Source organism: Cavia porcellus, unplaced genomic scaffold (assembly GCF_034190915.1).
Source record: "Cavia porcellus strain 051 isolate PalLab524CR breed Dunkin Hartley unplaced genomic scaffold, mCavPor4.1 scaffold_27, whole genome shotgun sequence".
NCBI lineage: Eukaryota > Metazoa > Chordata > Mammalia > Rodentia > Caviidae > Cavia > Cavia porcellus.
Genome location: NW_026947510.1, coordinates 10,768,219 through 10,782,048, shown reverse-complemented (window position 1 = coordinate 10,782,048; position 13,830 = coordinate 10,768,219). Strand labels below are relative to the sequence as shown.

Here is a 13,830-nt window from a genome sequence, read left to right as displayed (position 1 = left end):
GTGAGTGTTCAGGGAATAGGCAGTGAGGTGGAGACAGACTGGGGGAAGAGGGTCAGGTTCAGGCTGAGGAGAAGGACACTATAGGCATAGTGAGAAAGCAGACCTTAGATTCTGCTATAGGTTCCTCCTTGCACAGCCTTGATAGATTATTTTTATAGCTTTTTATAACCCAGCTCTGTGGTGCCAGTGTGTTTGTATAATATCAGAGCAAAACAAAATTCTTAGATGAGTGAGAAGTTTATAAAACAGATAAAGCATAACTAGCCACACTCTGGTACTATCTTCACTTCTGTCTCTAGAAACCCCTGGAGAGCAAGGATTAGGGGGACAGGCAACATCTTTTTAAGAGTTTAGAGATGAATTTCTGACAAGAACAGGAATATATGCATAGTTATAGTTTTCTTCCCCAGGTCCCCACACACTTAGATGTTGCAGTAAAATATAAAAATAATCAAAGGCAAAGAGATTTATACAAATTTCTAGAGATAAACAGCAGATCACCAACTAAGAAAGAAAGATCAAAATTGTCAACAGCATCACTACACATAAGAAAACAATGGCTTAGTATTTTAAAAATATTGAAGAGAAATTAATTTTGAGTCAAGACTTTTCTATGGAGCCATATTGGTATTTAAACAGGACGATATAAGTAGAAGTTAAGAACTGACTGCACCTGTGTTATTTGTGTATTAGCAGCCTGGGACTAAGACGCAATTTCCTGGTTGAGTCATAGGTCACTTCTGCCATGTTAACATCTCTCCCGTAGGTGCTGGCCTCATCTTGTGTGGCCCTTTTTTCCTTCAGCTGTCAGCATCACATCTACATTTCAGCCAGCAGAAATGATGACTAAGAAATCATAATAAAAGAAGGTGAAAGACAAGATCCCTACTATTTTTTAAAAGCTGTAGTCAAAAGATGAACACATCACTTCTACTAATAGCTCATTCCCAGAATGGCCTTGAACTTGTGATCCTCTTGTCTCAATCTCCCCTGTGCTGGGAATATAGGTATGTGCCACTTCACCTGGATGTGACTTAATTCTACAGGAGTATAGGTTGAATTAAAACTCAAAGATTGTGTAACAAAATGGAAAAGGAAGGATTTTGTTTTTTTACCATCATTATATACTTAAAACCAAAATTATTATCATTAAGGCAGGAAAAAAATAAGACACTAACATCACCACTGCTAAATATTCTAGTAAATGATATATGAAAAAGAAATGGTGTATGATCGATGGTCAAGAAAAAGATTGTTTATTAGTAGACATGGCACTATTTACCTCAAAGAAAAAAAAAATAACTCAATATGCAAGCTACTAAAACAATTGGGAAAATATAGCAACATTTTTGGGCACATGATCAATTTAAGAAACCAATGATTTTATTTTGCTTGCACAATCATTTTACTAACCCATTATTCTTATTGTTAATAGCTAAACTTTACTGTAGATATTTTTCTCAAATACTAAAATAAATGTATGCTTCCAAAACAGTGATGTAGAAATTTTCACATAGGAAGTATTTTACAAATATGTTCAAGAATTTGGCCAATCACCAAATTCTCACATCATTTTTTTCACTCAAGCGGTTGGAGGTAGATGGATGTCCTACTTCATGGAGGTGGGAGAAAGTAATGGAGGGGAGGAGTCCATGCGGAGCCTGGGGCTCCCTGTGCCCCCCTGCAGAAAGCCCTGAGGGACTCCAAAGATGCCCTGTTTGCCTTTGCAGGAGGCTGCAGGCCAAGCTCATTTTCTTAGACTGTAATGTGTCGGAGGGCAGATCTGTGGCTGTGACCAGAGGCCCGAGGCTGGTCATTTACTCAAGCAGGGTTTGTCCCAGGTGTGTGCTGTGTGGCCTTGAGGGGAACCAACCAACCATCACTGGATACTCTAAAAAAAACTTGAACCAACATAAAACTCTCCTCCTTTATAATGTGGGTATTCCCATGATGGGAAATTCCAATGATGGGAATGTTGGGTATTCCAATGATGGGAAATCTGCTTAATGCATACGCCTTCATTTGCATTTACCATAAAATAAAATCTAAGAATTTGATTGGATGAAAGATTCCAGGGAAAAGTTTACAAGTGACAGGAACTGGGAAGTTATTTGACAATTAAATTAATTATTTGATCCCCCAAATTGACAAGGTATCAGACCAAAACCTAAAATACATAAAGAACTGGGAATTTCTGCAAATCAACCACAGAAAGTTAGGACTCTTAAGGTAAAAACAAACAACAACAACAAAAAACAGACTGAGAATATTTTTATGCAACTTACAGAAGAGAACAACCCAAAATTTAACAAACAGCAAAGAGTTGCCCAAATTTACCATTCATGGGAATTGTAAGTTAACATTTCAGTGAAATATTTCACATGCGGTAGCTTGCCAAAATGATACGGATGTAGAGCTCCGCTTCATGCATGGCTGGTGTGAGTACATATTTACATAGTCATCTCGAAGAGTTTTCTGATCAAATTAATTATGTATACATTCTAGATCCTTGAGTTCTCTGGCTTGTTGTTTCCCAAAGGAATTTCTAGTGGCACATACTGGAACATAGTGGGACACATTTGTGGATGTTCACCATGACATTGTTTGTGGGAGTTGGGAGCAATCTGGGTTAGAGGATAGGTGAAATGGTGTGTAAATTCCACTATAAAATTTAGAGCAGTGGCCAGAAGCAATGCACCATAAGTACACCAGTGCCAAGTAATTTTCAAGACACAGTTCTAAGTAATTAATGTAAGAAGTATGATGTCTATAGTACTGACACCCAATATATGTAAAGCCTTGAGATACACACAAAATCTAAATAAGCATTTTATGTGAATAAACACATTAAGAGGATATTCATCGAAGATATTAGTAAAGTTGCTACAGTTGTGGTGGAAGAATAGGAGTAGGGAAAGAAAATAAAGAGAATAAATAAATTAGAGTGAGCACTTAGCACAGACCATTACTGAAAGCATTTCTTTGTGTTTCAGTCTTGAAAATATCACAATGGGATGGTCCATCAAGGATCCTGGCCCTGAAGAAACAGGGATGAGGATGAAAAGGGATGGTATAAGGGCTTTGATCTGAGACTAGGGGATGGATGGGTGATGGCTAACCTAACAGTGATTTATGGGTAAGACCTGGTGATGAGGGCACTGGAACTCAGTGAGAATACTGCCTCCCTTCTGCTTGTCCTAAACAAAATGCATTATCTTTATAATAAAAAAGAATCCAAGGCCACACAGGGCCACTTTTTCTTCATTAAAAGTGGAGACCTATCAGCTAAGAAACCTAGAATACAAGAGACGGTGGGAAGGTTTAGTTCCACTCCACCAGGGACTTTCTGGCTCCACAATTAATTGGCTGCACCTGGGCTAATTTCTCCAGGTGTAATTTGTCTCCACAAGAGACCAGCCTTTAAAACCCTGGGAAGATCAAATATAGCAGGAAAAACAGGAAGTTGAAAGAAAAAACCTCATTCAAATTTTAAAACCATTTGTGAAAAGTTATTAAATAATACAATGCTGGCACAACGTTGTATTTGTTTCTTCCAATTCCCTGTAAATGCTTTGTGTGTCTATACTTCTTAAAATATTTTAAAACATCCCTTTTAAAAAAATCTTTCTAAATCCTAGCTTTAGGTTTTTTTGAAAACGCTAATGTATTTCATCCTTGGAAAGCTCTAATATATTTTTTCCTAAAGTTACAATTGCGTTTCTGATTTTGCTATGGAAAACAGCCTCAAATTGAGGGTTACAAACAAATGAAACAAACTAACATAATAAAAATTATAGGAGTTAGGCTGCAATTAGAAGATCAGTTTAGGAATTTAACAGCTCTATAGAACATCATCTTATACAGAGTTCCAAAAAAAGCTAAAATGTATATTATACTTAGTATAAATAATGGTAGTTGGGGTAGACACATTTTGAATTCAGCCAATGACAGATCTGTTAAGTTATGGTTTCATGGGAATACTTAGTGCTTACATTAGGATTTGAAAAATGGGTAGACTTTACGGGTAAAAGTTTATTTATGGCAGAAATACCAATTTGAGTGGAAGTTCAGAAATGATCATAGTATAGCATGTTTGGGAAATGGTGACTGATCCTATTTGTTTTGATATAAAATTTGTCATAACAAGAAAGTAATGTGACGTATATATATTAAATTATTTCATCTTCATAAGCCTGAAGAGAAACTTTTCAAGCAGAGGTACATAGGTTGGGTCAGGGACATATGGCAATGATATAACAGAAGTAGGGAGTGATCATGGACGTGTACTGAAGAGGAGGGAGGAAGAGATGGGAAGAAACTGAAGATGAATCTTGAATCTCTAACCCAAGGGGCTTGACTGCAGCTTGATGGCATCATCCTATGAAACAGGGATGCCATGAGATTTACTTTGGGGAGGAATAGAAGATAATCAGGAATTTAAGTGAGATCCTGGTACAAAATCAAGGTGAAGCTGTTTCATAGGCTTCCAGAGATGGGAATTTCCATTCACTGTGGAGGACAAAACTACTGTTCAAATTTAGAAGTCATCCAGTGAAAGAGAAAGAGATCCCTTCCAGGTGTGGGAACTGTTTCCAGAGAATTGCGGGAGGAGGAAGGATTGAGGACTACTGTAGGAGGAAATTCTTGTGTTTTTTCAATGGGCATGATAACTCTCAAATCCTGAAACGGAAGGCATGCAACACAGGTTAACAGATCCTCTAACTGATTGCCATGTGACTCACACCGGTTTGGGATGAGCTAAACCCTCCCGTGTGTGTAGAAGGATGATTCTCTTTCTGCCTTCTACCACTTGCTCCTGTGGTGTGGATGAGTGAGAATTCAGCTGGTTATGGGGTACACTTCTTACAGCTGTGGATCTTCATCAAGCAATTATTTTATCTCTTCCCATTTTCCTGTTTGTGAAAGAATGCTGCAGGTATTGCTGTCATCACTTCTAAAATGGAACCCATCTTCTTTTTCTCTCCAGTCAAAATGACACTTTAATCTGGTTTCTCAGTGATCAAAAAAAATTATTTATTCTGTAGTTCCAAGTCTAGTGAATTTCACAGATATGCCATTTCCAAATTTTAAAAAAATACATTTTTAAAAGCTTCAAGATAATAGGAACGTTATTTATTATGATGACACATCACAATAATTCATATTTTGCAGGTGAATTCCTAGTCTATGTTTAATATGCATTGTTCCATATTATTTATCCATTCATTCTATACATGTTTAATAGCACCTAAGTAACAGTATGGTTCTGAGTGCTGGGGATAATTCTTGCCCTTAGAGGTTTTTAATTTCCAGATGAAAGTGATACAGGAGACAGGTCAAGGTAGGACCTGTCAATCACAAGATCCCAGGACAAGCCAGGACCTATGTGGAACTTCTTGGGAGCTCCCAAGAGATGTGGATGACATAAAGAAGACCAGATACCAGGAGGAGCCCGCCAGCATGACTTCCCACACTAGCCTGCACAGCGTTTCTCAGATGCTGTGTGTTCTCATGTGTGATTTCACTCCCGGTTCTCTTTTTCTTCCCCGAGTTTGCTCTGCAGGACTGGTGTGTCCCATACCCATTCACCCTGCCCTTTTCAAATAACATTTGACGCAGATTTTGGCTTGTCTCATCCAATTCTTTGTTTGAGGCCGGAAGGCCCTGGGATACCTTTGATTGATGAGCCATTTCCAAAGAAATTACCTGATAACAGAAGCACTAGGAGTTTTAATGTTTATCCTTAAATAAAGTGGATTATGAAAAACAAAGAGGGGTTCAGAATGTAGCTAAATGGTACTGTTTACTTACCATGTGCAAAGCCCTGTGTGTTTTTTTCCTAGCACCACACACACACACACACACACACACACACAGAAACAAAATGAAAAATAAAATATTTAAGTTTTTTAAATGTCTAGATAAGTAAGACTCAAATAAGGTTAATCAGTCATTCCTGGATAAAATATTATGGGAGAACTGTTGCATGTCATGTTGATCTGCATTGAAATATCATAAATTCTGAAATACTTTATTAAAAATGAGCTGATGAAAAGAAAAGCAGAGGTAATTTTCCTTTGCTCAGATCTTATTAAGTGGTATTTGTCCCAGAATGGAGGAATTTTCCTTTCCTGTGTTGGATGACATCATCTATTCAACTGTACTTGAACCTGATGACCAACTCTAAGAAGGTGAGTTCTTAAAATGACAACTCTTTTGCAGCCTATAATTTTAGATTTTATAATCTTTAGTATTAAATTTTAATTCTCTTGCTGTCTTTGTTTTTAAATAAATCTTTAAACATTTTTTAAAGGAACTGGCCTATTTCTGTATCTCTACACTCTCCTCACTGAGGAATTCTTCTACTGTGTAGCTATGCAAAATAAAAATCTCCAAGTAAAAGTCTTTTAATTTTAAGCTATTTTTATTGAAAAAGTGATCCCCCATAATAATATATTGAGTATATTTAAAGCTTTTTTTTTCCAGAATAAGTTTAAAGTAATTAGGACATTAATAATTCTTAGGTGGAATGAAGTTAGTTACAGTTATTCTTAGGAAAAGAAGTACCTTCTTCCAAGTCAGGAGACACATGGGGTAATACGTGATGGGTACCTATGGAGAGAGCAGAGCTTCCTGGGTCTACAGCTGCTAATAACTTGCTTTGGGACTAGGGAAAAATCAGTTCACTTTTTTCTGGTTGGGCTTTCGCAGCTGGAAAGAAAGGGTAATTAAATTTTGTTTGGATGAGGCAGGAAAGAAAATTCTAGCTTTCCTCACACATACTCCAATAATCCAAATGCAAAATGTGGAATAGGTTCAAATGATCTGAATAATTCCCTCAAACTTTTTTTCATTTGTGTGTATGCTGGAAACTTACCCAATCAGAAAGAGTGATACTTAAAGAAAAACTGTGAAAGAATAACAAATGAAAGTGTCTGGTGGGGGGAAAAACAGTGAAAGTAATTGGCTGAGGAAAGGTTGAAGTTTAGGTCTCTCAGAGAAACCACAAAGAGAATGCTGAGTTGTCCTTACTCTATAATTTCAAATAACGTAAATTTGATTGTATTTAAATTTTAGTTACATAGCTCTACAATGTTAGATATCACTGAAACATCTTAATAAAGTTAATGAGGTGATAAAATAGGGAACAGAATGCCATCTAGGTCAAACATGTAAGGTCCATTATCAAAGCAGACAATATGCACTGGTGTCATCTTTCTCACCTAGAAAATCAATCCATTAAAATCAGGTGCCTTTGAACACAGGTGGAAGATGAGAATCATTCAAATATGCAAAACATAATTAAAAGAACATTTTCCAAGGGAAAATTAATTAAACTGGGTAAACATATGGTTATTTGAGAACTTAAATGTGAAATTACCACTTTACATATCATGTGGACACCAAGAGAATAACAATTCTTGTTAATAATGTAAGTGCATCAGTACATTGCAGAGACCTATGTATTTGGTGTAGAGCCATTTCAAGTATTGAGCAAAGGTAAGCATATAAGGAAATAAGTATGGAAATCATATATGAGATGCCAAATAGAGGTCTCCTTAACCATAGTACTTTCAATGTAATTCTGCATCCATGTCAATATATAATCAGATGGAAAAAGTATAACTAAAAGACAAGGAATCCACGATGAAGTATTTTATTCAGTAAACATTTAAAAAACTATCAGAATAGTTTGGGCCAATGCTGTTCATGTGACTCTAGGTCAAAAATATATCCAAACCTTAATTTTCCATCTTCTAACCCAGTGAGGTACAGAAGAATATTTAATTTTGATGCTGTTTTCTAATCATAACAGCACTATTTGTTAATTCCAAATGACTACCTTTGATTTTGCATTTGGATCTCCAGTTTTCCATATTTAGGTTTTGTGACAATTAACTTTCCTTGTGGGTGTTTGATTTTCTTGAAGTATGCTTTCCTGAGTTCTCAGGATTCCTTTTTAAAAACTTAGTTATGGAGCCAAGAAATCTATTTTACCTGGGAAAAGAACTGGTGAAATGTATGGCACTCTGAATAACTTAGTATCATTTTTAGGAAAAAAAAGTAAATATTTCGTGTACTTTATGGTAAATGAAATGCATATAGCATTTAGAAAAACAGCACAAATACTTGGGTTCCTGCACGACTGCTTTGGACTGCTTTTGCACTGTATATGCTAGATACTTAGATCCATACTGTATTTCATGTTTGCTTCTCCTAAGCCAGTGCAGTTTGTAAGTCATAGAGCTTTCACATTATACTAGTTATTCTAGGTCAATAAAATTTTCATTTCAAAGGGAAGTTTCTTTTACACCATGTTCAGTTTCTCTCTCTCCATCTGTCTCTTGTTTTGGAAATAAAAAAGTGAACCTAAACATTTTTGTGGATGGATAAACATGCTATTGATTTAGGAAGTGGTTGATGAAATGGCTTGCTGGGGCTAAGTGTGGGGAATAATTGACAGTTCTTCAGCAGGTGATGGTTAGTGAGTTGGAAAATCTGCCACACGGAGCTGTTTCCTAATGTGTGAAAATGAATGCTTATTCCAGAAGTGCTCAAAAATGCATTCTGATTTTCAGAACTATTAGATCAAGTTGTACCACCCTCACCTCAGTGTTCTGAAATGATCAAAATAATTCATTCAATGTTTAATTTTTATTTTTGCGATTATTAAAGGTGAAACAAATTGCTATGGATTGCATCATAGTATCAACTCCACAGAATATAGGTTTAAGTTATCTGATTCTTATTTACTAAATATACACAGACACCGTTAGCACACACATGTGGGTATTCATGCAAGGACTGGTAAGGATTATCACATAAGAAAGTTCCTAGCTTTTACATGAGACTGCAGGTGGGGATTTTGTATCCACTTACAATGTGGAAAGGAGCTAGTATTTACTGGAAATCTATTGTACGGTGAATTTTCTTCACAACAACTTTGTGAGATAAATATTGTTAGACCATTAATGAATTAATTAGAATAGTTAAAATATGTAACTGATGTTTACTTAGAAAGAGCAAAAGAATATACACACTGGATGGTAGGATTAACTCTCCCAAAGTAACCACTGCTATCGTTTTGGGTATCCACTGGTTTACTTGATAAATACATGACTTTTTCTTAAAGAGACAAATGGGTCCTTATTCTATGCTTTGTTTCTCACCTGACTTTTGACATTTAATATTGAGAATGGCATTTTGACTCTATTTTATAAATGAAGAAACTGAAGTTAGGAGAGTTTAAATTGATTTATCAATTGGCAGAACTGAGAATTCAAATCTTTTAGACTTCAAGTCTCTGGTTCATTTTGTTTCTTTTTGTTGACACTTAAAAGCATTGGGTGATTTTTCATTTACATAGAGTGGTAACTGCCACTAAGCCTGGATGAATTTACAAAGTACTAGGAATCTGTCCTCTCTCTTACTTTCCATTTTTCTAGTACTGGAGATGGAACCCAGTGGTGCCATACTGCTGAGCTATATCTCAAGCCCTTTTATTGATTTATTTTTTATACTGAGGTAGAGTCTCACTAAGTTGTCCATGTTGGACTCAAACTTGCAATCCTCTGGCCTCAGCCTCCTGAGTGGCTTGAATTACTACTGGCTCTCTTCTCTCTTCTTGCATCCTTTGCCTACCTTCTGCAACCCTCTCTCCCAGTCCTAAACTTAGGGTACCTTAACACAGCTCATAACACTCAACTTCATCTCTGTCTTCATTACAGTGCTCTGTCCTTTTTGATTTCTCCAGAAATGCTTACTCTGCCCACTTTATAATTTTCTCTCCTTTATATTCCACATTCACAATCAGTAATTCATTTTTTTCTAAAGAAAGTAGCTAGATTTTGGCAATCTATGTTAGGAAAGTATCCTACAGTCAGACAGGTGGAGGACATTCAAAGACTGCCCCAGGGCACACACTGGGCATAAGCCTTGGCTGGCCAGTCCTGGCTCCTTTCTAATCCTTCTTACTAGAAAGATGAGGTCCTACCCAAGGATTTTTTTTGACTGAAGATGGTGTAAAAGTGATCTCTTGTGGATGCTCTAAAGATAGAGGTGTGGAGCTGCCTTCATTTTTGTTGGGTGAGGAGATGTTACAGTGGAAAAAAGGAAGTCCACATGTAACTTGTTCCAGGAAGGCTTTCTGAGGAATCTGGAGCTGAGATTTAAAGCACAAGTAGAATTTAGCCAAAGGAAGTGTGGTGTGGGAGTAAGGAGGTCATACTGGAGAGGATTTTAGGCGGAAAATTCTAAAACCTGAAAAGAACACATCCTTCCAGCTCACCTGCAGGAGGGCAAGTGTGGCTGGAGTGAGAAGAGGAGGGTAGAGAGATGAAGGGTGCTCAAATCCCAAAGCAGCAAGGACTTCCTGTGCTCACAGATCACTGCAAACGGAAGGCGAGATGGCAGGAGTTTTATGATATGCCAGTTTAGTGCCCTTGGTTAGGAGCGTGAATCACTGACATGAGTGGAAGTGGGACTTTGGGGGAATATTTATTGGTGAGTTCCAGAAACATCACGAGGGGCTTGGAATATAGTTATCGTCCTGAGGAGGCCAGGTAAAGGCAACAGTCTCCCCGAGACTGCAGCAGACACTGTTCACAGACATGCACCCCAAAACCACAGGATCCTCACTGATGCCACTGTCACCATGCTGAGTAGCATTGCAGTTGTCCCTACAGATTGCTGTTGTTGGAGGTGATCAGTCACATTGGGATCACAGCCTATATTTAGCAGCTAGAGAGTTAGAAGCAAACAATATCTGCCTCCCAACAATCATAAAATGAGGAATTCTCCCACAAAAAGCAGAGGAAAGAGGCGTTAGAGTAGTGAGCAGCCTGAAATAAAAGCAAATACCTGCTTCTGATGTTTGTGTTTTATTTTTAATTTTGTAAAGTTTAATCTAATTGATGAATATATTTGGAGGTACAATGTAATATTTTGGTAAGCATATACGATATGGAATGACCAAGTCAGGCTAACTAGCTATTCATCAAGCTAACCAACTACCTATCCATCAGGCTAACCTACCCATCTCCCTACACACATATTTCTTTATGATAAGAGCATTTAAAAGGTATTCCTTTTAACTCTTTCACAATATACAATAGATTATATAGGGCTGGGGATTGAGCTCTGTGGCACAAGCACCTGCCAGGCAAGCATAAGGTCATGAGTTCAATCCTCAGTACCAAAAAAAAAAAAAAAATTGAGGAACAATATATTGTATAATTACTCATGTACATTTGTATTATTCTTTCTGCTATCTGGGGTATGGAGGGAAAGTGGTGGTGGGGAAGCTGGTTTCAATAAAGTTAGCTAAGAGGTTGTTGGAATAATCCTGACAAGGGAGATGGTGGTAGCCTGGACTACAGAAAAGACAGATGGCAGTGTGGATGGGTAGAAATAAATGGACTCAGACTGAGACTTGAGATAATTTATTCACCAGTTGGCTGTGGGGACTGAGGATTATGGGGGCGTTCCTGAGGAAAAGTAAGGTGTGAAAGGTAATATTCTGTCTTGGCAACTTGTTGGCAGGTGGGACTCTTCATTTAGAGCACCTAGGAGGAGGAATGGGGCCTCTAGTAGGTTCATTTTACCCCTGCTCTGCAAATGAAGGTGCTCAGAGAGGTTAGACACCCTGTGCATAGTCGTACACTTAGCCAGAATACATACCAGACCCTGTTTGGATTAAAAATCTTATGCTCTTTCTTGCAACACTGTTCTCTGAATATCAGAATAAGATTGTAGATGAATCTATTAAAATTTGAGCACTACATTTTCACATGTCATCTTTTCTGAAGAAATACATCCAACTAAAACTTTCAATGGAAAGAAATATTTTCATAGGAAGATAACTTGCTAGGATTTTTCAATCTGTGGCCAAATCATTTTTCCACCCTTTATTCTGCTCTAGAAGACAAAGTTTCTCTTTATATTTACTTGTATCATTACTGTGACTGTGTCCAGCATTTTTAAAGGCCATTGAAATGTACAGAAGAAAAGCAGCAGTGAGACTAGTTATAGAAAATTTCATGGTATATTATAAACACTTAAGGCTTTACATTCACTTCTGAGCCAGCACAGGCAGGAGACGCATCCAGATATACCCCTTGCCCCTGCAGGCCACCACTGGAGACCCTTGCTTCCTTTGGGCAGCCAGTGCCCACAGGGAGAATCACACAGATACACCCATGTGCCTGCCACCATTGGGGGAGTCTTGGTGTAGACACACAGGCTGAAAGAAGAAACAGCCACATCACTACGCACCCCTGGCTATTGGGGAGGCCTCAGTGTAGCTGTGTGGGTCTGGAGAAGCTCAATCCATGCCCTGATCCCTTCCTGGGGACCTGGGTTCAAAGAAACATAGGTTCCTAGCCCATTTCCCTACACCAAGGAGCAGCCACCATGTGAAGTGCTTGGGACTCCATAATCAGCTTGTTGGGAGGAACTGAGGAGACTTTCAAGATGAAGGAACAAAAGGCAATCTCGGATCTCCAGCCCACACAGAACAAATCTGGGAGACATAGTCAAGGAAAAAAATGGAACCTGAAATCTCTGAGTGGATAACAACTGAAGAAACAACTTCATGAGACTGCAAAAGTAATCAGATCAGAAATGTCTCAGGTGAAAGGAGAAATCACAAATATAATGAAAGAATTGCTGAGCATATCTAAAGATAACACAGATAAAAAAACAGAAGCATAGGAAAATGATGGAAACCTTGCGTGAACCATATAAGAAGGAATTACAATGCATCAAGCAGATTCAAAGAGATATCCAGGAAGTTAAAAGTTGATTGAAAGCTGGCAAAATTGCTTGAAAGAGACTGAAGATAGACTTTCAGATCTTGAAGACAGGATCACAACTAGTGATCATGAAAGGAAAGATCTTTAAAAATTGACAAGGAACCAGGAAATAACAATTCAACAGCTGCAAGATGACTTAGAAAAAAATAATTTAAGAGTGATAGGTATTAGCAAAAAAAGCAGTGTTCAACACAAATTAAATAAGATATTTACAGAAGTAATAGAAAATTTTCCAAACATGGGAAAAGGATCTGGCATACACATAATGAAGCATATAAAACTCCAACTAGCCATAACCAAAGTAAATCTACACCCAGACATATAATAATCAAGATCCCAGAAATTCAGCACAACAACAGAATATTAAATGCTATTAGAGAAAATAAACAAATTACCTATAAAGGAAAACCAATCAGAATCAAGCAAGGCTTCTCAACACAAACCATCAAGTCAAGAAGAGTTTGGAGTAAAGTGTTTCAAAGAAAGAAAACAACTTCTAACCCACATTGATTTACACTGCAAACTATCTTTCAAAATTGATGGAAAAATAAGATATTCCCAAGATAAAGAACAATTGAAGGAATTCATGATCAACAACCAATCCTATAGAGAGTGCTGGAGGATACAAGAAATACATTTAGCTCTAAAGGAAATGCATAGACTTAAAGGAGAGAAAACAATTGTTCCACATGACAGAAGACCAGAAAACAGCGAGAATAACTTGCCTATCAATCACAGAATGGACAAGAAATACATGGTATTTTCATCTGATGGAAAGCTACTCAGCTATAAATTAGGATAATCTCAAAGCTGTTGTAGGTAAATGGATGCAACTGGAGGTCATGCTCATGGTGAAATGGTTTGGACTCATATGTGTGATCACCAAGTTATCTCCCTAGCATAAAAAAATTGAAGGAGTTATTGGGGTCCAAAGAGCATAATCGATATTTTGAAAGTGATAGGGGAGGATATGCCTAAAAAGGGAAAGTGGCAACCACTGTTGATTTCCTATTATCTT

At 37.4% G+C, this 13,830-nt stretch overlaps 1 protein-coding gene across 1 annotated transcript in view; it reads left to right on the top strand.

The window, feature by feature from the left end:
- LOC134473484 (endogenous retrovirus group K member 5 Gag polyprotein-like) overlaps positions 1 to 13,830 on the top strand; it is a 97,741-nt gene that overhangs the window by 56,152 nt on the left and 27,759 nt on the right. The window contains exon 2 of the transcript XR_010043731.1: positions 767 to 13,830. This exon is cut by the window's right edge and continues 17,598 nt beyond it. The gene's annotated coding sequence lies outside the window, so the exon portion shown is untranslated. The remainder of the gene's footprint in view (positions 1 to 766) is intronic.